The 25249-nt window shown below is 40.8% G+C and overlaps 1 protein-coding gene across 1 annotated transcript in view; it reads left to right on the forward strand.

Annotated features, from left to right (window-relative positions):
* ZBTB20 (zinc finger and BTB domain containing 20) overlaps positions 1-25249 on the forward strand; it is a 458636-nt gene that overhangs the window by 147119 nt on the left and 286268 nt on the right. The window lies entirely within an intron of this gene.

The raw sequence follows: 25249 nt of genomic DNA on the forward strand, positions 1-25249 counted from the left end.
TTTTAACTGGAATTTCTGTCTAAGATGGGCTTTGTTGAGCCCTGCAAATTCCCAGTTCCTATTCCTCTGACAAAACGTAAACTCTCAATAGTTTGCTAAGCCCCCTTTTTTTTTTTTTTTTTGATACAGAAGATACTGGCTTGTAGAAGCTACGCTGGAGAAGACGTGCAAATGTGAAATGAGTATGGAAGTGTGCTTCCTTTGAACAAAGATCAATGTCTTGGGGCTGACTGTCACTGAGGAATTGTGTTTGCACTAACAAAGAGAATTAATTTTGCCTTTTCCCCTTCCTATACCAAGGCATTAATCCAGAAACTCACAGGGATAAATTCTGCCCTGATTTCTACCTGGGGAACGCCAGGGGAAATGTGGAGAGGTCAAAAAAATTTGTCAAGGCAGAAGTTGTCTTAGTGTTAAAATTGTTGAGAAAGCAGAAACTGGTTGATTGTTATCTGGCCCAGGGGCAAGAGGGTGCATAGGAGCCCTACATGGCATTATAAGCTTCTGAAAGTGTTGCTTTTGTTGTATGTTAAGGAGAGTATGAAAAAAATATTCTAGTGAGTGAAAAGTTACAATCAGGAGCACAGTGCTTAATTGTTCTTCATATCCACTGGGAGAAAGACCTAAAGAAATCAGTTCAATGAGGAGTGAAAATTACCAAGTTAGATATTAAGGACCATGTTCTGACTGTATTGGTTGTAAAGTGCTGGGACGCACAACCAGTAGGTGTTGTGGAAGCAGGGGAGGTTTCTTTTTTAAGGAATGGCTTGGAAAACCATCTCTCAGGGCGTGCTAGAACTTGCTGTAAGGCAGAAGACCAGCCTGGATGGGTTCTGTTGCTCCCTGGCGTTTCTCTGATTCAGCGTACCGTTTGGGAATGTTGGTATGTGGCTAATACATTCCTGATTAATAAAGCTTAATGTTCCCGAAAGATCCCCAGGGTTCTCATTTTTCCATCCTCTCATAACTGAAACCATACTGTCTCTTCAAAGATTTTACTGGGCTGCCAGCATTTTGCTTTGACCCTTCTTTTTTTAGAGAAGGACAGAGGAGGGAGTCGTATAGACACCGAAGGACAGATTTTTCACTTGCGGTGAGTCTGCATGGTTTCTTTCCAGTCAGTGCACAAATGTTGATTTGTTTCAGTTACCAGTTTTTAAAATTTGGATGAATGCAGACACTCCAGGTATTGCCTGATACAAAGATCTCTGACACAGATTGTGGAGCCAGTTGAAAGTTGCAAATAGGATTGATGATCAGAGCAAATATGTAGTGGGGCTGGAGTAAAGCCTGCTACAAAAAGGTAAATGTCTCAGGAGATTGGGAGCTTTGTAGTTGTCTCTGTTTTCTGATGATTGTCTCTGTGTTCTGAATTTTCATGTAAATGTTCTTGAAAGATATTTTCACGTAATGAAACTGCAATCTCAAAATGCAATTGACCAGCCTGAAAATTTTATTAGTTCTCAGGTTGGTTTTAATCAGACCTATTCACAACTTAGCACCAAAAAAAAAAAAAAAAAAAAAGAGTTGGGAGTGATTGTTGATTAAGTCCCTTGTGCTTTTTTTTGTTTTCTTGCAAATGTTTAAGGTTTGGGGGTTTGTGGAGGCGGCAGAGTTGTGTGGGGCTTTGTTTGTTTGTTGTTGTAGGTCTGTATGTTAAGGGCATCAGTTGTAGTGTACAAATGGGTAGAATCAAGACTTTTTTCATGGGTGGCAGCTCTTGTTTTTGCAGAATATGTGCCACAATAGATGAAGATAGGAAAATGGCTCTCCAGTGTGTGGTTGCTTTAGTATATAAAAGAGCATGGGTTGTGATTCAGTCATATTAAAAAGGCATGGGAATATTAGCATTGATTCCCAGAGTAGCACTACTTTAGTAAGTTGTAAAATACTTCAGCATTTCAGCACCTGAAGATGTTATGGTGAAAGTGGAAAATGTTTCACTCCATTTATCAAAGCATTTACTGGTCTGCTTCAAGATAAAAGAAAGACTAAATATTACTGAGCAAGGAAAGTTATCTTAGACCAGAAGTGTCATCAGACAAGCTACAAAAGGAAAAAAGGCAACACAGACCTGGCCTTTTCCAAGCCTCGGTACTCTTTATTTTGTCCTCTCCGAAATGAAATTCTTCAGCTAAACCAGTGTATAATGGGAGGGACTCCACAGAAAGGCATTGTGGTTATTCTATATTTACATCAGTGTCCCTGAGGACACTCTCACTGAATCATTTCAAATTCCAGCGTCTGATGTAGGGCAGTCTGATGAATGTAAGTTACCCAAACTTTCTGGTCTGTTTTCTTCATTAGTGTAAGTGGTCTAGCTCTGAATTTTACTATAGAGGATCTGGTTGTTCTTACTGCCCACTTTCCCATCATTGCCCCTGCATCTAGATAATAGATTAGAAGAGATTTTAATCTCAGTTGTGTCAAAATTGGTCTGTTGTTTTCAACAGTTTCCACTGGCATGAGAGAGATTAGAATATTTCTTTTATTTATTTATTTTAAAAAATAGAGCATCTACAGAGTTCCGCCGCTGACATGTCTGTAGCTTTGGTGCCAGCGCATGCTCTGCAGGGCCTTCACAAGTCCGACAGGGAATGCTGTCCTTCAGATACGTATTTTAACAGTCCTGTATTTCCTCATGACAAAAGAATTCCTCCAGCACCTTTTGTTCCGTGTATGCGTCATGATTTTGGTTTATAAGGTCCTAGTTCTTGCTCCTTGCTTCCTTCTCTTACACCTCTCTCCTTTAGGAGCCTGCAGGAGCTGGCAGCGAGATAGTGAGCACTTGGCAGATCGGTCTGTGCCGTTAAAGGCCATTGGAAAAGTATTTGGCTTTGCAGAATGTTTTGGTGTCAGTAATAACTGAAGGCACCTCTGACTCAGAACCTGCATTAACAAATTTTTTTGAACCCATTGCTTTCCCTGGCAGATTTTTTTTAAGTTGTCGTCATAATGTTTCCTCTAGAAATTTCGTTCCAGTTCATGTAATGTTCTCATGGAAATTTTGAATAATGAAAATCTTTTGTGAAATGGAATAGTGCTACCTCATCTCTTTCAAGACTGGCAATAAGTAATTGAGAATCCCATGACTCTTAGCAGCAGAACCTTTCCAATGAATTAGGTATATATTTCCCAGCAGCAATGAGAATAGTTGTGTGCCAGATCACTGCGTGTCCTCTCTGAATATGTACCACTTTAGGTCATGATCCTGCAGTCCCAGTTCATTTAGGTAGGGTATAGTGGCACAGTTCCTGAGTATATAGTTTGCAAGATCAGACCGTCAATGGGAAAATCTGCTGAACGTTTGAGTCTGAGCCAGAGGCAGACGAATTCTCATCTCTTCCCAGTTTCTTTTTCCATTCATTAGGGTTTCAAGCGAGGAGGGTTATCTGTTTTGTCATGTCTCTTGCCCTGTTTTAATACACAACTAACCTTCTTATGTCTGAGTGGCTGTCACTTCTCCAGAACAAGTGATACTGGATTTCTGAACCAAACAACTATAAAACAATCACCCTTTGGGGCAGACTTAGCGTGTAAACGACAGCTTTTGCCTGGATGCAGTTAACAACTAGAGGGAAATTCCAGCGGTCGGGACATCGCACAAGCCTGAGGAATGCAGAAATCAGGTGACCAAGAGGGTACAGAATTACATTAGTGTATCAACCTGACAGGAAATATAGCATGATTAGAAGTGAAAAATCCCGGAGTCAATAGGCAAGGTTGCTGTAGGTACTGATGCTCGTGGACGGCACCTGAATGCAAGAGCTTTGATTCCTCATAATTGTTTTGATCCTGCAGGAAGGAAAGGATTATGGTTTTTACTTTTGTCAGGGCTTCAGTGCTATTGAATTTGTTCTGGTGCCTCTTGGCCATGTGAAAATCACCCCAGAAATGATACTGTTTGCTGTTTCTTCCTGTGTCACAAATCGACATATTACTGCTTCTCAGCTCTTCTGTGTGGGGGTGTGTGGCTTTAAAAAATACTGCTCTTTACAGCTACATCTTCCCTTATTCTGATCACACTTGCCATTCAAGAAGACGTTTGTTTGCCATTACAAACTCCCGTTCACTTTACCGGTCTTTGTTATGCTGGGGTGGTCTCGTGCCTATGTGGCTCTAGAAGTGCACTGAAGAAAATGTTCAGATATTAGAACAACTCTAGATATCTAGCAAATATTTAGTTTCCTCAGGGATACCAGTTATGGTCACCTCAAGCGTTTTCCTGCCCTGTCCAGGGAGCTGTTCTTTGGCAAGAGTTCAGGAGAATTCTTAGTGCAGGAAGGTAATCACAACTAGTATATATGATTATAATCTATAACATATAAAATCTTTTACATTAATATGTATGTTTTTGGAGAGGTACTGAACCCAAGCTTTGCATTCAGATAGTCTCTGAACTTCTGCGGTTCTCAAAACTTCATTCTTCTCTCATACATGAAGTCTTAGACTGTTGCAGAGGTACGGAAATTGATGATGGAAGGCCGCTTTGCTACCCCGTCCAAATCTATTTTAGGGGCTAGAGGCAGTAACATTTAGGTGCTTGACTCCGAGTGGAATTCAAACCCCAGAGTGAAGGTCTTCATCCAGTACCCGGGATGTATTAAGGGCAAAGGGAAGAATCTTGTTGGATGGAGTGCAACCTAGAGGCAGCCAAAGGGAAGCTCTAGAGGCTAAAGGCTTGCTGATTCTTCCATGGACAGGATTTCTTACCAGTAAGAAACCCAGAAAGGATCTTTTCCTTACTGCAGCCATTAGTGTCCCAGAGAATTCTAAATATGCCAGGTAAATTTTACTTCTTATGAAATTATCAGCTGTTAAAATACATTTCCTATCCCCCTATAGAATTTACCTTTCAGCAGCATGAGGTAGGCATAGATCTCCTGTGCCTTATGATGGTGGGAAATGTTTCTGATGTCCCTGCATTGTCAGGCTGTCAGGGGCATAGTTTTCTATGCGATTATCTTTATTATGATTTAATTACATTTAAAAGCATTTAATTTCTAAAAATCTCTTACGCTGTCTCTGTCATAATGTTTATGAATGTATCTATACCATATTGTAGTTATTCTTTAAGCCTCCTTATACCTAGAAACCCTTGTAAAATAAATATACTGTGTAGCAAAATAGATGTTCCTTATTTAATGCTGAACTAATTCTTAAAGCCTCATTGTGTTTAATCACGATTGCGCTGGTGGAAGTCTAGAAAGGGTAATAGACTTTTCCTCCTGCTTTTTCTCTGTTGAGTTGATAGGGAGCCCAAATATCCATGTTGTGAAAGACTGAGTCTCCCTTCTCTTGCTCCCAGTGCTTCATCCCACTCCTCACTGCTGCTTCCTAGAGCTGGCAACTCAGGGCTGTTGAACTCAGTGAAATTCAGGGCTGCAGGTAAGCTGTGTGACAAAGCAAGTTTTCTTTGTAGTCCCCAGAGAGGTTATGCAAACATAGCATCGCCCAAAATCCTTGCCAGAACTCTGCACGCCATCGCTGTATTGAGTGCAGCCATTTTCTGATGACTTCTTTTACAGATAAAGCGCGAAATCCTGGCCCCAGTTAAGTCAGTGAGATTCTTCCCCATTCCTTTCAGTACAGCCAGGATGCGTTGCAAATAGGTGTGCTTGAGCTGCCCCTTTACATAGGGTGGGTTATGGTATGCCTGACGCATTTAGACATATACGCGTGTTCCCACTTCTCCAGCAGCGCTGACTGCCGCTGGTGAGGGGCAGGCACCGACTGCTGCATCTGCCGTCATGTCAGCCTCCAGGTACCAGAGGAAGCGCAGGACTTTCCTTAGATGATGTAAGGGAAAAGGATTTACAGCAGGAAGATAAATACATCATGCCTTCTTTAGAGAGATTTTTTTTTTTTTTTTTTGAAACAACTAGATTTACGCTGTTTTGATATCAAAGTGACTTAAAAGTTGTCGTATGCATGGCTTTGCCCAGTAGTGATTGAATGAGGGTTTATTTTGTTTTTAATCTCCTAATTTTAGGTGGCTTGGAGTTCTTTTGTGAAAGTTTATAAGACTATATTGGTTAGAAAACATTCCTCTCTCCCATTTTATCTAGCCCAGTTTTAATACTAGCTTACAAAACAGTTCTTTCTTTGGTGGTGCCGATGAGGAACTGGCAAATTTGGTGCGCGGTTCAGACAAACTGGTCTTCTGCTGGACTGGGGTTGGGCTTCTGCTTGCACTGGAACCAGGTGTAAAATTCCCAGTCTCTGTCTCGGTTTGGCTTTTCTACTCGTCTGCAGCACTGATACGCAAATGGAAACTCCTGCACTGACCTTTGTCAGTGTTGAGAGTCTTCAGAACTGAGTCTGTATTTGGCCTCTATTTGTTTAAATATAGAAAAAAATAACGGAGTTTGTTCTGCACATTTGAAATCTCAGTCTTCTCACTTAAAGCTACATCAAATACTCTGTGTATTTGCAAGTCTAGCACTAATTCGTGTGGCTAAATTGACAGTAATGGATGAATATTAAAGATGGATGGTACTGTTGCCCTCTAAGTAGGGCCTCCATTTACTTTAGTGGGATTTTCACTGGTTTCAGTGCTTGGAAGGTCAGGTTTTGTGTCTTTCATCACTTTGCTATTATAGCACTATTGTTAGAATTCTTCCCCAGTTCATTCCTAATGGCCACATCATTAGGACCTTTAGGTTATAGTAAGATATTGATGGTGTGGAGGGCAGGAAACGGTAAGAAGCTAAAGAAAAAATCCTAATGCAAATCTTAGCTAACACAAATTATAGGAGTAGGCATGTAATGGCATACTTGATGCTGCTGTGCTTACTGTGGCTGTTCACTTTACTAGTCCAAACTAAAATCTGCTTTCCTCTGCCCAATAGATCTAGACCAGTAGAGAGGAAAACAAGTGGTGTTCCCTTGCCTTCCTCCTCTCCCTGCTTCATAATGACAATCCCAATTATCTCGTCAAAGAGTTTTTATGGGGAAAAAGGTAACATATCACCACAATAACTTCTGTACATAGCTCATGCCTCAGGACTTAATGTAGCACAGAAGGTCTTATTTTACCTCTAGGCCCTGTACAAATAGAAATGCCTTGAACATTGAGCCAGCAAAATGTGAAATTAAATAGGGGCAAATGTACATTTATTTTCTGTATAGTCACATTAATCAGACATATAATTTTTCTTTGGAAATTACTGTTTCAACAAATGCAAAATTATAGCAATTAAAAATGTAAGGAGGAAAAATAATTATTGATTTTGTTTTGTGTGGTTTTGTTATTTTTTGCTTAACTTCATGATGTGTAAGTAGTAAGGTACGTCTTATTGCACATCAAGCTGTTTGTTAGACTGCAAGAGGCACTTGGGTTTAGGAAAGGTGAAGGTTCAGTAAGTACTAAGCTAATGCTTAGTGACTTTTGTCATTGCACAAAACACTGCTAGGTTTTCTACAGTGACATGCAATAATGCAAATATAGAAACAGAAAAGAATGGAAGGGCTTACTTGGAAATTCTAATACTCAGAACTTTCAAAAAAAATTTATTTTTGGCTTTTTAATTGTGTGGAAAGTTTCAGTATCACTTCTTTTTGAATTCTGACTTTGAAAGGAAATGAGAAGTCAAAATTTCTGCCTTTACTTGTAGCTCTAAAATGCCACAAAAGGCCTGGTAGCTGACTAGCAAATGTAATGGATTGCCCTAAGTTTAAATTCCTTGAGGCACGAGAAGAAAAGATCTGGGATCTGTTGCTTCTTGAAATTCTGTAGGGATGAATTGTGTGCTCTTTGCAATGCTACAAGCTATATCTCTCTCTCCAACTTTCTCTCTAATTTTCCACCATCATTCTCGTGTCTAGGTACATCTAATTCTTTGTCTTCTCTTGGGTCTCGAACAGAAGAATTAAGGCAACAACCTCCCTTTTTGCTGACAAAGGCCACTGTAATAGATAGTTGAATATTTCTTGTGGGTGCCAGGAGGAATGCCTGTTTTGTGGAAAAATATTGTAGTAGACAGAAGTATTGATCTGGTTTCATTGTAATAAACATTGCCAGATGTTATCTCAGTGTGTACTGTTTGCATTAGTAAATAAATAAATCCTCCAGAGCACAATTATTCCCTATAATGTTTTTTCAAAAGTTTGCTATTGTCTCCTTTTATATGCCTAAAGTGAACTTCCTCTGCTTTCTGTGCAGCTTGAGAAACTAACTGGGACATGTGAAGCTAATTGTAAAGTTCAAATCCTGTTCTAGGTTCAGATACCATGTCAAAGCCAAATCTGGCATGTACATGTGATGGCGTCTTCACTTTGGGTACTCTTTCTTCTTCTGAGACTTTCTCCTGCAGGAAATACCTGAAGAGGTTCTTTTCACTGCTGTGTTACTATCCATACTGGTGCACACTCTGTCGTGGGAATGTCATGGTAAACGTCGGCGTCCTCTAACTCTTGGTAAAGATTCTCAGCTTGTGGGTCACTTGGTACACAGAATGATGATCAGATTCGAAAGTACGTGTAGTCACTGAAGGTGGTTAAATGCCAGTGCTTGCGAGCCCAACACGTCAGTTATCGAGTAAGTTAAACCAGCTCCGAGTAAGGATCTGAGCTTCCAGAGACCAAGAATCATTCACGGATCAATCTCTGAAAATTACACCACATCAACGTGAAAGGCAGACCCGTGCACAGCACGTCATCACGGTGCTCAGCGCATCGGCGTGGGCCTGTGTGCAGCTCCTGCATCTCAGCTTTGTTAGAGCTACCTTCTTCCACGCAATAGGCAAGGCAGATTGAAGCATACTTAGGTTTTGAGTTCTCTCTGATCCCCTGGTGTTATCAGCTCTCCCAAAAACACTGAGCAAGTTCACAAGTGGGTTTTTTTAAGTGTAGTCAGCGTCCATAAAAATTCATGTTAAGTGAGAGCTGTTGTCTAGTCGGCATTCTGAAAATGATTTCTTTTTATTTTCAGTGAAGCCATACCTGTTTCACTGAAGTAGTGGTTCCTTGTTCTGCCGGACTAAACCATCTTGCAACTTAGAATTTTGAGTTGTCTGTGCTCAACACTGGCTTCCACAGAGATACAGGTTTCCTTGGCAAGTTGGCTTATTCTGGAGCCTCCCTAAAACATACTTAAAACAATTTTGAAGGTTTAGAAAGATGCGATCTATATCTGAAGTCTCTGCCAGTGGGATCAGCGTTATTAACCTTATGACTCCTAAATTAAATCATCATTCTCTGTGTCAGATCCTAAGTTTAAATTCATGTAAAAGATGTGGTTTTTTCCAGATTCTTAATAGTTATACTAGCTATTGTTTGTCTGCTTCTCCAGTTTATCAGCTGAATTTAACTGTACTTACACTATCTACTTAGCTACATTCAGAATTTTTTTATACATTTTACTGGAACTTGCTGTGATAGAAACATTTACATGTGTGTACATATTTACAGGTATCCTTTACAACTTGTAAGGCTACCTCGTCTTAAAATTTTTATTTTGGACAAAGACCATCAAACCCATACTTGTTCATTTTTCATTCATTAGTGTCTTCCCTTTTCTTCTTGTTGGCAAAAAGGGAAAAGAAGAAAAAATTGATGAAGAGCAAAGGAAGGGCAAAACGTCTGACCTTCCCACCAACTTTTTCTTTTTGTATACATGAATACCTTCAGCGATGTCTCTGAAAACTTTGATGAGAACTACTCGCTTCCAGAAATCCCTGTGTAAAATCAGGAATACTTGGCCATTTAAAACGCAGCTCTATTTTGCATCTCACTTCCCTTTGAATAGTCAAGTGCACGTCCAAGCAACAGCCACTGAAGGAACAATTTCAAGTTGCATGCAAACATGGCTCATCAGCTGTGCATTTTTCCTGTTTCTAAGGAGTAAAGATCACAAGTGTGAAGTGAAACATAACAGGGAGGCACCGGAGTGCAGATCTGAAGGTGGAATTTGCATTGGCTGCACTTCAGCACAGATGGTGGAAAAACTTTAAATCTACTCTCGAGTCCTGAGACCTTTACCCCCCTCAGGTTAGCAAATGTATCTAAGGGAGGAAGCTGGAGTAGCTAGTTCCCAAGTGATTTTAATGATTCATGCTCCCTAACAGAAGGAGCCATGGGAAATATGCCTGAGCATCACTATTTTGTTGTATGCTATAGGATGTTTGTTCAGTGAAATAGCTTTGTTAATCAGTTGTGTCCCAAGTGAAATAAAAAGTGCAACACAGCCCTCCTCAGGTTTGGTCTTCTGCAAAATTAAATGCCTCATTTGTTCCTCTTACCTAGGCAGGAAAAGTGGACCAAAGAATGACCAAAGCCTGCAGTTGCTCTGTGGCCCTTTTGATTCTAAGCGGTAAGGAGTGCATAGGCTTTCTGCTTCTTCCTCAGGAGTTATGATAGAAAACCTTTTCTTTATTCTCCTCTCCTCCTGCCCTCCCCATCTCTCAGCTCTGAAGTGATACAGGGGCACACCATAAGACATCTTCTGGTTTTCAGGAAGGGTAGGACTGCTGAAGTCTTGGAGAAGCAGTTCATATTTCAGGTAAATGGTGGGGCACATAGCTGATGTGACTACGGGTGGGTTGGTTTGTTTTCTGTTTGGTAGGTAGATATATACGTGTTTCCCTGTGCTCCACATCTGTGTGAACCAACCCTGTTTTTTAATGATCGGTTCCCAGGATAAGGTGGGAAGTCTGTCTCCAGGAGCAGTTTGTTTCTTGGCATCTCCTCTGTTACTGTGTGCAGTGATGCCAGTTAATGCTCATTGAGGCAGTGGATTTGCGATTCTGGTTCTTGGCCTGAAGTGGATTGAGATTCATAAAAAATAATCTCAAATCACAAAGCCACCATGGGAGGCTTATAGCTTCTGTGACTATCTCACTTGGGCTAGATTTGAATCAGCAATCAGGAGGTGAATGGTTTTGTTCTTATCCCACTGCCAATTTCCTGAGCTAACATAATCTGTGCGTGTGTATGTGTGTGTGTGTGTGTGTGTTACAAAACTTTATTGTCTGATTGAATGCATCCATCCTTCAAAAACGGGTTAAAAAATGAGAGAGAAAATGTAAAGGAAATTTAATGTGCAAAAAATACAGAACAGTGCTCAGGACTTTAAAATATATGTAAACATCAGTTCCTGCCAAGTTAGTCATTACTAAGAGTTGTTAACACGGGGGATTGATTGAGAGAATGATTGTTGCTGTAGAATGATGATTTAATAAGAGAAAATCTGATAGATTTGACATGCTACATAAAATGCGCAGAACGGTTATTCTTTGGTAAATTGCAACTTTCGTTTGTACCCCTTACAGCCGTGTTTATTCTGTGCCTTGCCACGTTCCTCTTTTTCCCTGTTACTCTCTTTCGTTGCCAGAAGTCATTAGTATTCACCATTGTTACACGTCACCCAGAAAAACATACACAATACCCCGTTTTCCTTCCCCTTCTTGCCTTCTCTCACACCTTCGCCTGGTCTGTTCTCCTGTACACCCGTGGTGTTCAGTAGGGCACTGCAAAATGTCCTGCTCCCCCTCTTGAGAAGATGGCTACCAGGAGTTCCATTTTATTTGCTCTTTGCTAGCGCTTTCTCCATATGCACCCACTCCTCACTGTTCTGGCTGACGATTATTTATCCGTTGCTTAGTCCTAACAACATGCTTGGTGCTTTAGAAGCCAGAAAACGAAGGCTGTCTCAGCTCAAGGAAGTTGTTGTACAGGACAAATAGATGAAACGGCCCTTCTATTGTTCCCGTCTTTACTGCTGAGCTGTACTCTGTCCTTCCATTTTTTCAGCACTAATTTATGAGCAGGTTGGTTTTTTTTCTAAATCTGAACTGCGCGGTGCCTCTGTGAAGATCCTGTCGGAAGCGTTGTCGGTGTGTTTGGTCTTGTCTAGCGCCTCGCGGTTCCCGCCGGCAATGCCCGAGGGATGGTCGTCACCTTGACCTAAGCTGCTGCTGGGCCCTTTTACTGCAGATATGGGGTATGCTGGTGTCAGAGGCTGGGCTACAAATGGTCTTCTGCTTGCCTTGGAAAAATGTAGGGTTAGCCTTGGTGCTTCTACTCCATGAATAACAATAATAAAAAACAATCCTAGAGTCTGATTACAACCAATAAATTCCGTAACACCCTCTGCACTATATCTGTTGTTGTGCCAAAGAGCATAACATAAAATGACGGAGAACAACAGCAATTCAAAACAACAGCACACAATAGTGTAATTGGACCCTAAGCACATAAAAATAATGGTTTAAAAGAAAGAAGAAAAAAGGCAAAAATGGGACCATGGACTGGCATCAGGGACAGTGTCATGAAACTGCAGTAAGAGGCATGAGCCTAGTAGAAAGAAAAAGAGAAGGGGGTGGGGGGGTGAGTTACTTATGAATCAGTACAACTGTGCTTTGTTCTGCATGAGTGTTTTAATAGAGCAAGTGTAATATAAGGATCAGGTGGGCTCGTGGGAATGGAACAAAAGGTTTTGTAAAATTAAAGCAAAATAATTATAGCTCTAGGTGTAGATTGAGCACACTCCAGCAGTTGATAGCAGGAACCTGCTCAGAATGGAGAAGGGAGGAGGGAGGAAGATGCAGTTGGAAAGGTTTTTTGGTTTGTTTTTTAAATATATACATGCATGAATATACACGCACATGCACATACATACACGTGCATATGTAATACAGATTTGTATTACGTACGGTAACAAAGACTTTAAATCAGTGACAGTTGTATGCAACTTTAGAAGTGACTAATATACCCACACACAAAAATGCATTAACATGAAAATTTAAGGAATAGTCTCAAATGAATTAATTAACAACAACAACAAAAAATCATAGCAGAACATTGGCTTTCTAATGGAATAAAGGACTAAAGTCTAAATCATACACCGTCCTATGACATGGGATTTGTAGATATCCTTGCTGTAAAAGCCCAATGAGGAATACATACAGAGTGCCCAGTACACTAATAAACAAAACTCAAAGTTCTAGAAGTAAATGTGATCTTCTGGGGGTCACAAGAAAGCTGTCAGCAATGTATCACTTTACAGAATCTCCCTCATTTGGGCAAAGCATTCTGCTGTGCTCTCTTGCAGAAGGGCTGTTTCCTACCTGAATTTAAGAATAGTTTTACCAGCAGGATGAGAGCTTGGTTGATCACAAGGTGGCCTCCCTGTATCTATTTGTGTGCTTTTTCTTTCCCTTGCCATCCGTATGTATGTGTACCAAACTGCACGAGGATGCTGTGCAAAAGTTAAAAAAAAAACAAAACAAAAAAGCCAGGACAGACTCCTGCCCCAGGACACATTTTCTCTCGAAGATGCTGATTGTCCTCAAAGATGTAACTACAGAGGAGGTGCCCAGGATCCAGGAGCGGAGAAAGAGCGTACTCAGGTGTGCGTCCTTCTTTTTCTAGGTATGTCGTGTTGGGTTCAAGATTGTTCAGAATCTGCTCCTATTTGGGGCAGTGACTTCCAAACAATGATGCTGTTTTTCTTTGTAGTTATATCGAAGGAGAGAGTGAATTTTAATGCTAGCCCCATTAACTCCCCACGGCACCTGTGGGTTACGACGGGCTTCCTTCCGCTTATGCGCCGCTACACGGAACGTTATAAGGAATACGAGCGACTAGCTGCGAGAAATTGGACCTAAAGCGAGAAACCGGTTTCGTTACAGAACTCAAATTACGTGCCCCCCGCCAGGGTGGAGGGTTTCTGACGGGCGGGATGATTGCCACCTCGTCGCGGGGAAGGAGTTTCGGCAGAGCCCGCAAACCGTGGTCGCAGGCACAGCGACCGCAGATGGCTGGCGTGCGAGATAAGGCCTTGGCGAGGGAGGAGGGGGGGGGCGATAAGCCTGCCTCTCACCACATTCCCCCCTTTTCTGTCGTCAGATTTCCCTTATTCAGAGTTTGTTCAGGATAATTGTTCACAGACAATATATTTTTTGTGCTCGCGGTGCAATCAGAGGCTGTTCTCACTTGAAGCAGAGCAACATCTCTTAGGTAGTGCTTTCTGCCAGAATGTGGAGGCTGAGATCAGAGTGAAGCTTTATGAGCTCCATTTGGTGCTTTTTACTTCCGTCTTGTTTCTTTCTCTGCAGGGGATGTGAAACTAGATTTGTCCTGTTTCCACAGCAGGGTTTTGGTTTATTTTGTTTTTCCAAAGCATTTCATTCGGTGGCGCAAATCCAGAGGAGAGTGTGTTGCAGAGATGGATTTGAATGTCAGACAGAAAGAGTTGTGTTTAATAAACTCTTTGTTGTAAATTATAGAAACTAGAGAGCAGGACGACTCTGGTTAATGCAAACATTCTGTGGTTAAATTATCGCTTTAAGTATTTTTACCCCTTAACGTAAAGAGCAATAAGAGAAAGTAACTTTGCTAAAAGTGCTGCTTGTGGGGTCTGAAGCTGAAGACTGAAATCCTTTAATGCTGGGTACTCCTCTCAAACTCTTTGTACCTTCCATCTGGCTTTGTCTTTCGCCTTGGCGGTAGCCGCCTAGTAGAACTGAGTGAAAGTATAGGACTAGTTAAAAAACAAAACAAAACAACCCCACTCCCCCAAAAAAGCAAAACAAACAAAATGTTTTATAGGCTTTTAGAAAAAAAAAAAAAAAAAAAGATGCTTTAGTAATATGATGCAGTACTTGAAGATGATAGCCAGCACACAAACAGTTGACTGTGTAGCTCCCCTTATGTATGCTACTACTGCTTATCTCCTGTGCTCACCAGCTTTTGGAAACTCCTTTCTGTCTGTATCATAGCACAAGTTACGTATCTGTGTTGATCTCATTTCAAAGTGATTTGTCAACATGAGCTTATTATGAAATTAAAGGTCAGTAACAGGCTAGACACTCAACGGGACAAGCACTGCGCACTGGAAAGGGAGAGGTCAAGAATTGCTAGTCACATCCCAAGTCTTCAGATGTGTCTCGTGAGCAGGGCGTTCTGCTGTTTAGGAACAGAGACGCTGTAAAGCTTCAGAGTCGAGCTCTCATTCACAGCAAGACACAATATGCCAGTATCTGTCACATTCCAAGTCCTTGCAACACTATTCAAGTCAGAGAATTCAAGCCCCAGATTCCTGGCTTCTTTTGCGATCAACTCATTTTCTTCCATGCCATTCCAGTAAATCCGACGTACATACATGCACATGCATACTCGTGTAGACATACTGACATTTTTCCAAAGCATGAAATTCAAAAAAGGGAACAAAAGCATGGGGTTTTTTTCCCTTGTCCTTTCATTTTCTGACAAAAAAGAACTTTATAAGTAGTTTATATTCCAGCTTTATTTTCTTCCATTCACTCTTTGCTGGGAGCAAAGTCTAAAGGGTTAAGACAAGAACAGCCCTGTATTATATGTTTATTTAATTATATATATGTGTATTATATATGTTGCTTATATAATAAAACCTGTTCTAACTTTTACTTTAAAAAAAAAAAAAAGTAGTATTTCCACTTTTGCTGAGAAAGAACTGATCCAACACTGCTTACATTTCCCTGCTTTCCCCCCATCTATTTTGGAATTCGATGAGCAATAACATACAGGCATCAGTAAAGACTGCTGTCCTTTCCTTAGCTCTTTTGTCTGATTCTCCTTTCCCTAGGCTGTAGGAGAATGAATTTAGTCTGGCTAGAGAATTTGCACCCTGATTTTCTCATAAGGCAGATGAAGTTTTTTAGATAACAGTAGGGACAATTTCTGGTCTTATTGAAGTTGTTGGCAGTTCTCCAGATGATTTGTTATGAGATTTGGCCTTAAGAAAAAGGATCAGTCACACTCATCTCCTTTTTATTCTGAACTAGAATGACCCATATCACTACCCAGTGATGGCTGCCTAGGATACTAGCAGTGAATTTTTGGAAAATGATCAAAAGTTCAAATATATGCAAGAATGCATGAAACCCACTGTCTAAGAGACCAGAGAGAATGCAGTTGGCCACAGCAAAATACGTGATTAAATAGAACCAAATAAAACTGGAAGCTTGTTATGAAATATCATCTATGTCCATTTTATTGTTTTTCTATATAATATCATGTTAGGATGAAGCCCGGAACAGTTCTCTCAAACCTAAACTTACGTATATGTCTTTCTGCATTCTCTAAAATCTTTTGATTGCAGAGGACTATAAATGGTGCAAAACAAAGTCTCTTTTCCAAGTTCCCTACAGTGAACAACTTAAGAGCATTTAGTTTTAGCTTGTATTAGGACTTCATGTCCTCAAAGAACAGATTCCACCCCTTTGATCTCTAGATATAAAAATCGCTGTTTCCCATGTTTCCCAGTGCCTACAGAAGATCACTGGGGCCCCAGCGAAGAGCCAGGGAAACGTGGAATGAGGATCTCGCAGCTCCACTCCATTCCTAGCATGGCTGCTGGCTTCTGTGCAATTGGAAAAAAACTATTAGTGATCTCCAGTAATCCCTATTTCTGAAATGAATTTAAGAGTACTTATCTGACTTTAAAACACACATTAAGGAAGGAAAAAAATAACGTTGAAGAAACAGTCATACTCTCTAACCTTGACATCTTTCATGTTTTTATGTGTGCGGGTAGTGTGCAAAGTAAATGCACAGGCATGTGATTTTATATGTCTGTATCCCATGCAGTGCCCCTTCCTATGGGAAAGGAGTTGATGAAAAACAATACTCAAATCCAACTGTTCTTCCTGTCTTTTGGAGGGAAAGAGAGGTAGCGGGTCAAAGAGAACGTAAGGTTTCATTACAGTACAGTTGTGTCTGCAGCTGAAAGCATTTCAATAACGTGTTGCTATCCGGAGTTTTCCCTTTCAACATTTGTTGTAGGAGGTGAATTTTCCAGTTGGTTTGACTTTGCTGTCAAAAAAGTCAAGCTGATTTTTTTTTTTCCTTTCCTTTGATTAAGTAAATAAAATCTTAAGAGTAATTAAGCCAAGGAGAGCTTTAAATCTGGGTTGTTTTGGTTTGTTTTTTTTTAATTCCTAACCTGGTAAACAAACTGCTTGCATTCATTTTTACAGAGATAATTGAAAATCACTGTGCTGAAAGTATAGTGTAAAAACACCAGTTCTCACTTCAGAGACAGAAACACTTTAATGACCTTCAAACCTCGTGTGTTAAACTTGCAAGTAAAAATCATGTTTTTCATTATTCTTGTTACCTCAAGGTTACTTCGGGGCTAAGGTTTCCTGTGAAGATCAAACAAGAGGGTTTTTTCTGTCTTGCACGTCCTCGCTTCTGCCCAGATCATGCCCTCTGTGAAAATACTAAACCTCAGACTTCGTGGCCTTGAAGCTGGTGGGAGGATTGCTTGGGTGTTTTTTAGGCTCTGATCAGCAGACCAAGAGAGATCTGGCTTCTCTTCTCCTCTCTGGCTCGGTAACCTTGGAAAAGTCAGTGATATATCTGTGCCTACATTCCCCAGCTGTAAAAGGAAGGGGATGTTATTTCCCTGCTGCAGAGGTCCTTTGAAGATAAACCTGCTCTCTGAAACCGATAGCAAGCCCCGGAAAACCGCTTGCGTGGGTCGGGTTCCCAGCCCGCACCGTGAGCCGCCGCGTGTTTTTCTCCCGGCGCGCGGTCCCGGAGATGCACCGGGAAATCTCCCGCGCTTCGGGGCGATGGCCGCGGGCTGCTCCGCTCCTTCCCGAGCGCTCCTTGTTTTGGGAAACCTCCGCGTCTCCCTCCCTGTGGAGTAGGGCTGTTGAGATGGAGGAGACTCCCGTGTGCTCCTCTCGCCCTTGCAGGATGCAGTGAGTGAACTTGCCCAGCCTGGCTCCTTACTTTGGAGGTTTTGGTCCCCTTCACGCGGCGAAAGCGGTTGGTTTAATGCTGCAACGTAGCGATTCTTCTCTGATTTATTATCTGCAAATGCTAGTGTTCCTGAGATGCTTCTTTTCTAAATGTTTTGCTGAAGCCTTACTCGCATAGGCTGATCATATGTGCCCCAGATACAAACGGGAAGACAAAGTTTCCCGTTCCATCTGCTGCAGTCTAGAACGAATTTATCCACCATTCACTGGGGGAAAGCAATTCTGATTTAAATGGCACATAAGGGGTGCGTTATTAGTCTGATAGGATAAAGTATTACAGTTTTGTCCTGGTGGGTTTTTAAATGTGAGCTGGAAATAAGTGCACTGCATGAACTCTTAAGTGGAAACGTATAAAACAAAACAAAAAAAACCCCCTCAAGCTTGAGAAATATCAGAGGCTGGAACTGTACACCAGTGATGTCTGCTTAGCACCTGGACTATTGTTAAATTTCTTGTGAATGATTTTTCCACCAAAATACCTGGCCAGCTCTTCTCCAGCAGCTTTCAGCAGAGGTAGGCAGGAAACCCTATCAAAAAAAACAGCCAAGCAAACGCAGCTCCCTCGTAGCCACCACTGTTTGGAAGTGAACAATTAACAAATGCAACCTCTTCACTGATGCCCTAAATTCCTGTGTCACTTAGTAACAGCCTGTGCAAACTACGCCTCCACGCCTGACCTAAGTTATATCATATTGTCACTTTGTGGAACAGTCTATTGTTGAATGTGCACAGAAAATGGATTATAAGATTTGCGTAGTGAAAAACAAAAAACCAAACAAAACACCACTTTGGCGTAGGGAGCAAAATCAAAAATAAGTTCACGTGCCACGCTCGGACCGAGACGTGTCACTACATACCTCCGTAGCTTCCTAACGCTGCGAATGGGAAATAGCAATAGCATTTATCTCCTCCAGGAGCCCTATCTGGAGAGGTGCTGGGCTGCAGCGGACCCTGGTGCCTGCCGGGAGACAGCTTTCCATAGGAAGCCATTTCTTACTAATCACCTAGTCAGTCTTTCTTAAGGTATGGCTGCCTTGGGTCAGGTTTGGGGCACGGTCATGCCTTTATAAATTTGTGTTAGCAGCGTTGATTTGAGTAGAAGTAGCTCAGGTGTTGCTGAGCAGAAGCTGTGTTGATTTCTGTAGGAATTTACCTGGGTAAAGACGTAACACTGATCAGCTGAATTTTAACTGTTCCGGACCGGTTTACCTTGTTAGTGTACTTAAACGTGGGCTTAATTTGCTGGATTCTTTTTTTTTCCTCTTTTCCTCAAAATTATTATTTTCTTCAAGTTTATTGTTTGGGATTCCACTTTCTTCATTTGCAAGTAGCTGAAGAGGCTCAGCTGTAGCTAGTGTGTAGCAGTGGTACACGTTACATAGATAACGCTGAGAGTTAATTCAGTGGGGAGATGGGATGGAGATGTTAGTACCGGGAGCCTTTGTGACAGAGCAAAAAAAGCACCGAGTTATTTTGAGAGGGATTTTTCTTGCTAGACAAATCACCGCAGAATGCCTGTCCAGCTTCGGAAAATAAAAACACCTTTGAAAGCGAAAGAAAACAAACGTGAGGTTAAAAAGTTAGAGCGACCACATCGCCGTTTTCCTGTCAGTTGGATTTGGAAAGGATTCCTACCAAAAACGCGCAGGGGAAGACAGTTCAGCCCTGCTGCTAAAACATGATGCCACATGAGCGCTGGCTCCGCGGGCCGCTCGGAGAAGAGGGACCGCTGCGGCGCTTGGCTGTCGTCCCTCGGGGGACGAATGTGAAGGAAGGAAGCGGATCACGGCGTATGAAGCCTGAGAAGTGACAGCGTTTTGCACTGAAGGCAGCTGCGTGAGGTTACCTGAGGACAGTGTCTGGCTCTACTAGCTGATTGCCTAGAGCATTTGGAAAAAAAAAGAAAAAAGAAAAAAAAAAAAAAAAATCCAGTTAATGGGGGCACCTCCTAAGCAAACCAGATATCCCTTTTACCATGCAGTCTCTGTTGGGAAGAGTATAATTTTACATTAATTACACTGGATAAGTAAGAATTTGTTATGTTCTGACTTTATCCAGTAAATTCCCATTTAACCCAGTTGTCCCTATTAAGTATGTCAGTTTTTCTTTCAAAAGCTCTGCTGTGCAAAGACAAATTAGTATATTAATGTGAAAGTACGTAATTTAAGACAACAAAAATTAGGAAGCCCTTATCCGTTTTTTCAGAAAGAATTATTTATTACAGAATATTACAACAAACTGCTTGTTTGTAAAAATCAAATTTATTTTTGTTCATACTGTTTATTTTTCACTTCTAAGCCTTAACAACAGAATTCTACTTGTCACTGTCATTTTCTTTAATGTTTTTAATTTTGTTTAAAGTTGATTTACAATTTCATTTTCAGATTCTCATCTAAATATTGAAAATTTGACCTGAAAGCACCTCCTAGGACTGATCTACTCTTCCCTCTTCTTAAACTATACATAACATACACTAGAACAGTCAGATTTAATTCTGAAATGCTTTTAAGTCAAAGCCTAAGGGAAAACAATTAGTTTATCTTACATAGAATTGGCATGTAACTCTGTTTAACCAAAGTTCAGTATATTTCCAAAGGCTTTCCCTCGCAAATGGCCGTTGGAGAGCGGGTCCACCGCCGTCTTCTTGAAACCCAGGATAACTCTGTTGTTTGCATCAAAGGATGCAGGACAGTCCCTGCCCAGGCACTTGGAAATTCTCCTGTTTGGAAGGCACAAGGCACTTGTATAGCGAGGGCTATTAGCCAGCAGGTGTGGGGTTTGTGCCCCGGGTTTAGAGTTTTCGGAGGAAAATCAGTTTTGGGGAAGAAAGTTAAATAATTTCTAACATGAACTAACCATCAGTTTGGGCATATGGTACTGTAAGATACATGTGTACAAGAATCCCCCAAATGACCAGGTTGTTTAAGCATGTTTCTAACTTGTCTGCTTTCTAGCAGCTGATATACATATATACATAACAAATGCATTTTATTAGGGATGTTTGATGCCTCTGATGCTGTTTGTGCTCGGAACGTGGTATTTTAGAATCCATATTTTCAGGCGAGGAATTATTATTATATTTTCTCATCCTGTGGTTTGAATTTGTGGAAATTCCATGGTTTTCTACAATATCACTGCGTCATATGAAATGCACACAGTCCTTCTAAATGCAGTAAAGCATCCAGGGTGTGATGTTAATTTTTAGTTTTGGGCCCACAAGTTGTTTTTACTCATATGAGAAGTAGCCAGACCCAAACTGATTTTGACAGATGATGCATTTCTATCCTAAAATGCATTTAAATGGATTCTTTATCATACTATTCAATCCCAGGTGGGGAATTTTCTTCTTCTCTTCCCTATAAGGGGGTTCCTGTTTTGTATTTCAGAACCTAGATTTTCATTTAGCAATTACTGTGGGTGATTCAAGTCACTCCTTCTGTATTTTATTAATTTTTGCCAAATACAGTATTTCTCTGCCTACTCTTGATTGAGCAGAATGGAACTTGCCTACACAAAATTTCTTAGGAAATACAATTTGCACATCCAGATTTCTAACTACACCCACTCTCCCCATTATTGCAAGGTGTTAATCTAGTTGTATGATGCTGCCTGTACAGATGCATACATACATACCCTCTTTAAAAATAGGTTATATGCCTAAATCCTTACGAGAGAGCTCAGATACCGAGTTTTTCTAGGGCTGTGTGCTCACTGAATATTTAGCCCTTGTGGTTACTGCAACAGAGTTTTTTGTGAAGGCTTTTCCATGTCTTTAGAAGGTGCTTTTACTAAGTAGTTTAATCCTAAGTAACAGCTGAGTTCTTTTGTAGCAAAAGCAGCTACTAATTTTAAAAGTTATTTTAAATTTACACATATCCATTTGAACAGTACTTTTGATTTGAGCAGTTCTCTTCCAGAAATCTACCCTGGAGAAAATGTTTTTAATCAGGTTAAAATGGAGGCAAGATAGAAAAAAAAAAAAAAAAAAAAAAAAAGAAAAAAAAAATGTTTGCTGTGGCGTGACTGCAGCAGTGCTAATGAGCTCTGCTCTAATACATGAAGGAACATATGGCCCCCATCTGAATACAAACTGGACACAAAGCAGTAATTCAGCTGAGATGTCCTGAATATTGTAAACTGGGTGAATGTGGTTGAAGGTGTTTATAAACGGTGGCTGAATCCCACACACTGACTCACTGCCTTCTAATGTCCGGGGCTCAAGGTGCAATTTGTAAGAGTATAGAAAATGGCCAGTAGAGGGAATTCTTAATTAATGCTAACAAAATAGCAAACTGAAGTGTTATGTTATGAAGAAAAGACTTCTTGTGCTCATGACGCAGCAAGAGACGGATTATGGAGAGGGCAAGTTAGGAGAAGAAAAATCACAGGACAAGCAAATTGAGTATTTACTGGCAAATAATTGCTCTCTTAAGCTGTGGCTCTCTTCCTAAATTCTTGGCATTCCTGAGCACTAGAACCATTTTCAAAAAATGCATCCTTACAGAGTAGATGTAAAAAAACCTCTCAAAGGCTGATGGTACAGACTTGTGCAGGTAAGAATGTGTGTATTACTGCATATATTTCTTCTGAAGCTTTAGATTGTCCATCATTTACAGGACTGCTATTTTTTTCTTTTTCTGGGAAGACTGATGTTCTGGTTTCACAGTTACATTTCGTCTAAAAGTTGGGGAAGCTGACATAGTCTTCTAGGCTGTGGTGTATGCTTTTCTATCAGCACAGACGTATCGATGCACAAGAAAACAGAACAAGCTTGTGGGAGAAAGTATACGCCCCAGTTTTATTTAGTTTAAACGGGTTCTGGCTTTTACAGAGGTGCCTCTAATTAAAAAGCTACACACGAGCTTTACGTGGGGCAGGAGCATATTGCCTCTAGGTGCTTGCATTGCTAGGCAGCCTAATTCACTGGAGGAATGCTTGTAAGGTGCTCCAGGGAAGGAACTTTTTTCTAAGCAATTTTTCGGGACTGCCTGCCTCCCTAGGTCTTCCCTAGGTGTGGCTCCCCAGGGAAATGAGATGTCTGGGAACCCCCTCTGTTTGCTCCTGTATACAGTTTGCCTATACCTGGCTCCTGTTCCTTTCCCTTTTGAATTTGACCACTTGCAGCCGAGTTTGATGGGTGAAAATCTCCGAGATACCTAAGCTTCCACATGTTTTTTGGAAGTAGGCACCTGTTTAAAGGGGAAAAGAAAGCTCTTTTAATGACCCCACTAAGGGAGAGGCTGCCTCACAATTATACCCAAAATTACACATCAGAGACCAAAGGCAGACAGGAATCCCTAAGAAAGGAGGCTCCTTTGGATGTCCATGAGCTGGCTCAAATCTACAGAGAATTTTATTTTTGTTCATTCCACATGCGAACTTCATTTTCTAATAGTAAAAAAAGTCTGTTAGGGCATGGAGGAGTATAGGTGGTTAAGAATATTCTGCTGTAAAATATGACTCTTATTCACATCTTAATCATCAAATAACGAAGCGGTACCGTTACCATTTTTTGTCAAACCTACCAAATGTCGTTCTCCATTTCTGCTCCCCGTTTCATCATGTGCATTAAAAAGAATGGCCAAAACAGTCTCACTTTTCACAAGTAAATAGCACCTACCCCTGAAGACCAGAAATGTTCCTTTGATTTTACAGGGATTTGATTTTGGTTGTACAGACCCCGGTCAGGTGGGGTATCCAAGCTGAACACTTGATTGGTGGGCATATATGCATTGCAGACATCCCTCTAGAAAGCTACATAGTGAACATCACAGAACCCAGTATCAGGTCCTTCAGAAAAAAAAAATGCTAAGTTCCCCGTAAAGAGTAACAGTGATTTAACCTTTCCCACAGGGGCAGTTTCTCCTTAATAGGTATCAAATTGAAGTTCACTTGTGTCTTTAAACACAGGCAGTTTTCAGTCCTCATACTTTATTGTACCATAATTGTGGATATTCTGTTTATTCAGTACTATGCTAATTATTTCTATAATTATAATATATTTATCATTATTATAATGGTTTCTATTATTGTTATTATTATTATGGCCATAATTAGTCCTTTTTAAACTCATAAAATCTTGGCCCCTCTGATGTCTTGGGTACAGAGTACTGCAAGTTAATTATATAGTATGTGGATGAAAAATAATAATCCTTTTATTGGTTTTAATGTTCTGCCTTTTAGTTTTAATGACTGTCCCCTCTTTTCTTGGGAGGTCAGATTTATTTTATTTTCTCTGTGCAGTTACGTTTATATCACTTCCACTACGTTCAGTCTTTTTCATTTTATCTGTCAGTTTGAAGCTCTCTAAACTTTTCACATATGGAAAGCTCTTGAGGGCTTTAATGAGTCTTTTTACTCTCTGCACCCTTTTTGTTTCTTCTCTGTCCTATTTGAGACAGGGTGATCAGGCTTGACTGCAAAATCCGAAGTGACGGCATAACACCAACTTATGTAACCGCATTATAGTTTTCTCAAAAGTATTTCCTTTGGACCCCCCGTCCGTGTGAGGCACTGAACAACCCCACCAAATCCCTCGGTTTCCCGTTCCTGAGTTGGGTTCCGCGAACTTACCGTGCATTGAGAGATGGAAGCAGCACAAATTATTTCTTTATTTCTGGTAATGGGAAAGGCTAACTACAGAATCCTATGGAAAGGGGGTTTTTAAAGTCAAAAGAGACATCTGCGGAGAAGGATCCTTGTACCTTGTGTACAGCAAACTGGAAGGATTCCATAAGATGGGGGGGGGTGGCTGACATGGAAGGGAAGTACAGCTTGTTCTGTGGCTCCTAGACCATCTGCAAGTGACTTGCAAGAGATGAGAGGGTGCCAAACAAAAGCACAATTGTGATATAATGGAAGTATGAATCAGCCATTGGTCTACTCTTAGTGGAAAAAACAGGCAAAGCCCAGCACTGTTCCTCGGGCGGCACTACGATACTTCATTCTTTCGAGAGATGCGTGTTTCAGGCATTAATTCAAGAGCAGAAGACCCTTTAAAATGTCTGGAAAAAGCTTTTTTTCAGTTTAGATTATCAAATTTTATCTTTTTATTTCTACAGATATATAGAGGCATGCTATAGAAATACGTAATACGAAGTCCCCAGGTCCAAGTAGAGCATATCGAGTTGACTTTTGCTGGGAGCAAGTGAGTTTTATTCCTATTCCTTTCCTCTCGCTTCACCCCCCTTCTCCCTTCTTTTGCCACCTCTTCTTGCCCCTCCCTGCCTTCCACCAGGAATTTTCTTCCTTAGTAAAAATTTTGCCTGGCCTGCTATATTTTTCTAGTGTAAATGATCACTTTCAGCATTAAGGTGATAAAAGATACTTTGTGCCTTCTTGGTTGCCCAAAAGATAACAAATAGATTTTGAAAAGCAGATGGTTGACTAGAGAGCCCTGAGGTATCGCAGAGCTAACAGGTGCAGCTCCCTATTCAGATTCTGCAATGCAAAGAAATCCTGTTTCCCAGACAAACCAGAAAAAAAAAAAAGGAGAAGCA

Source organism: Accipiter gentilis, chromosome 21 (genome assembly GCF_929443795.1).
Source record: "Accipiter gentilis chromosome 21, bAccGen1.1, whole genome shotgun sequence".
Classification (NCBI taxonomy): domain Eukaryota; kingdom Metazoa; phylum Chordata; class Aves; order Accipitriformes; family Accipitridae; genus Astur; species Astur gentilis.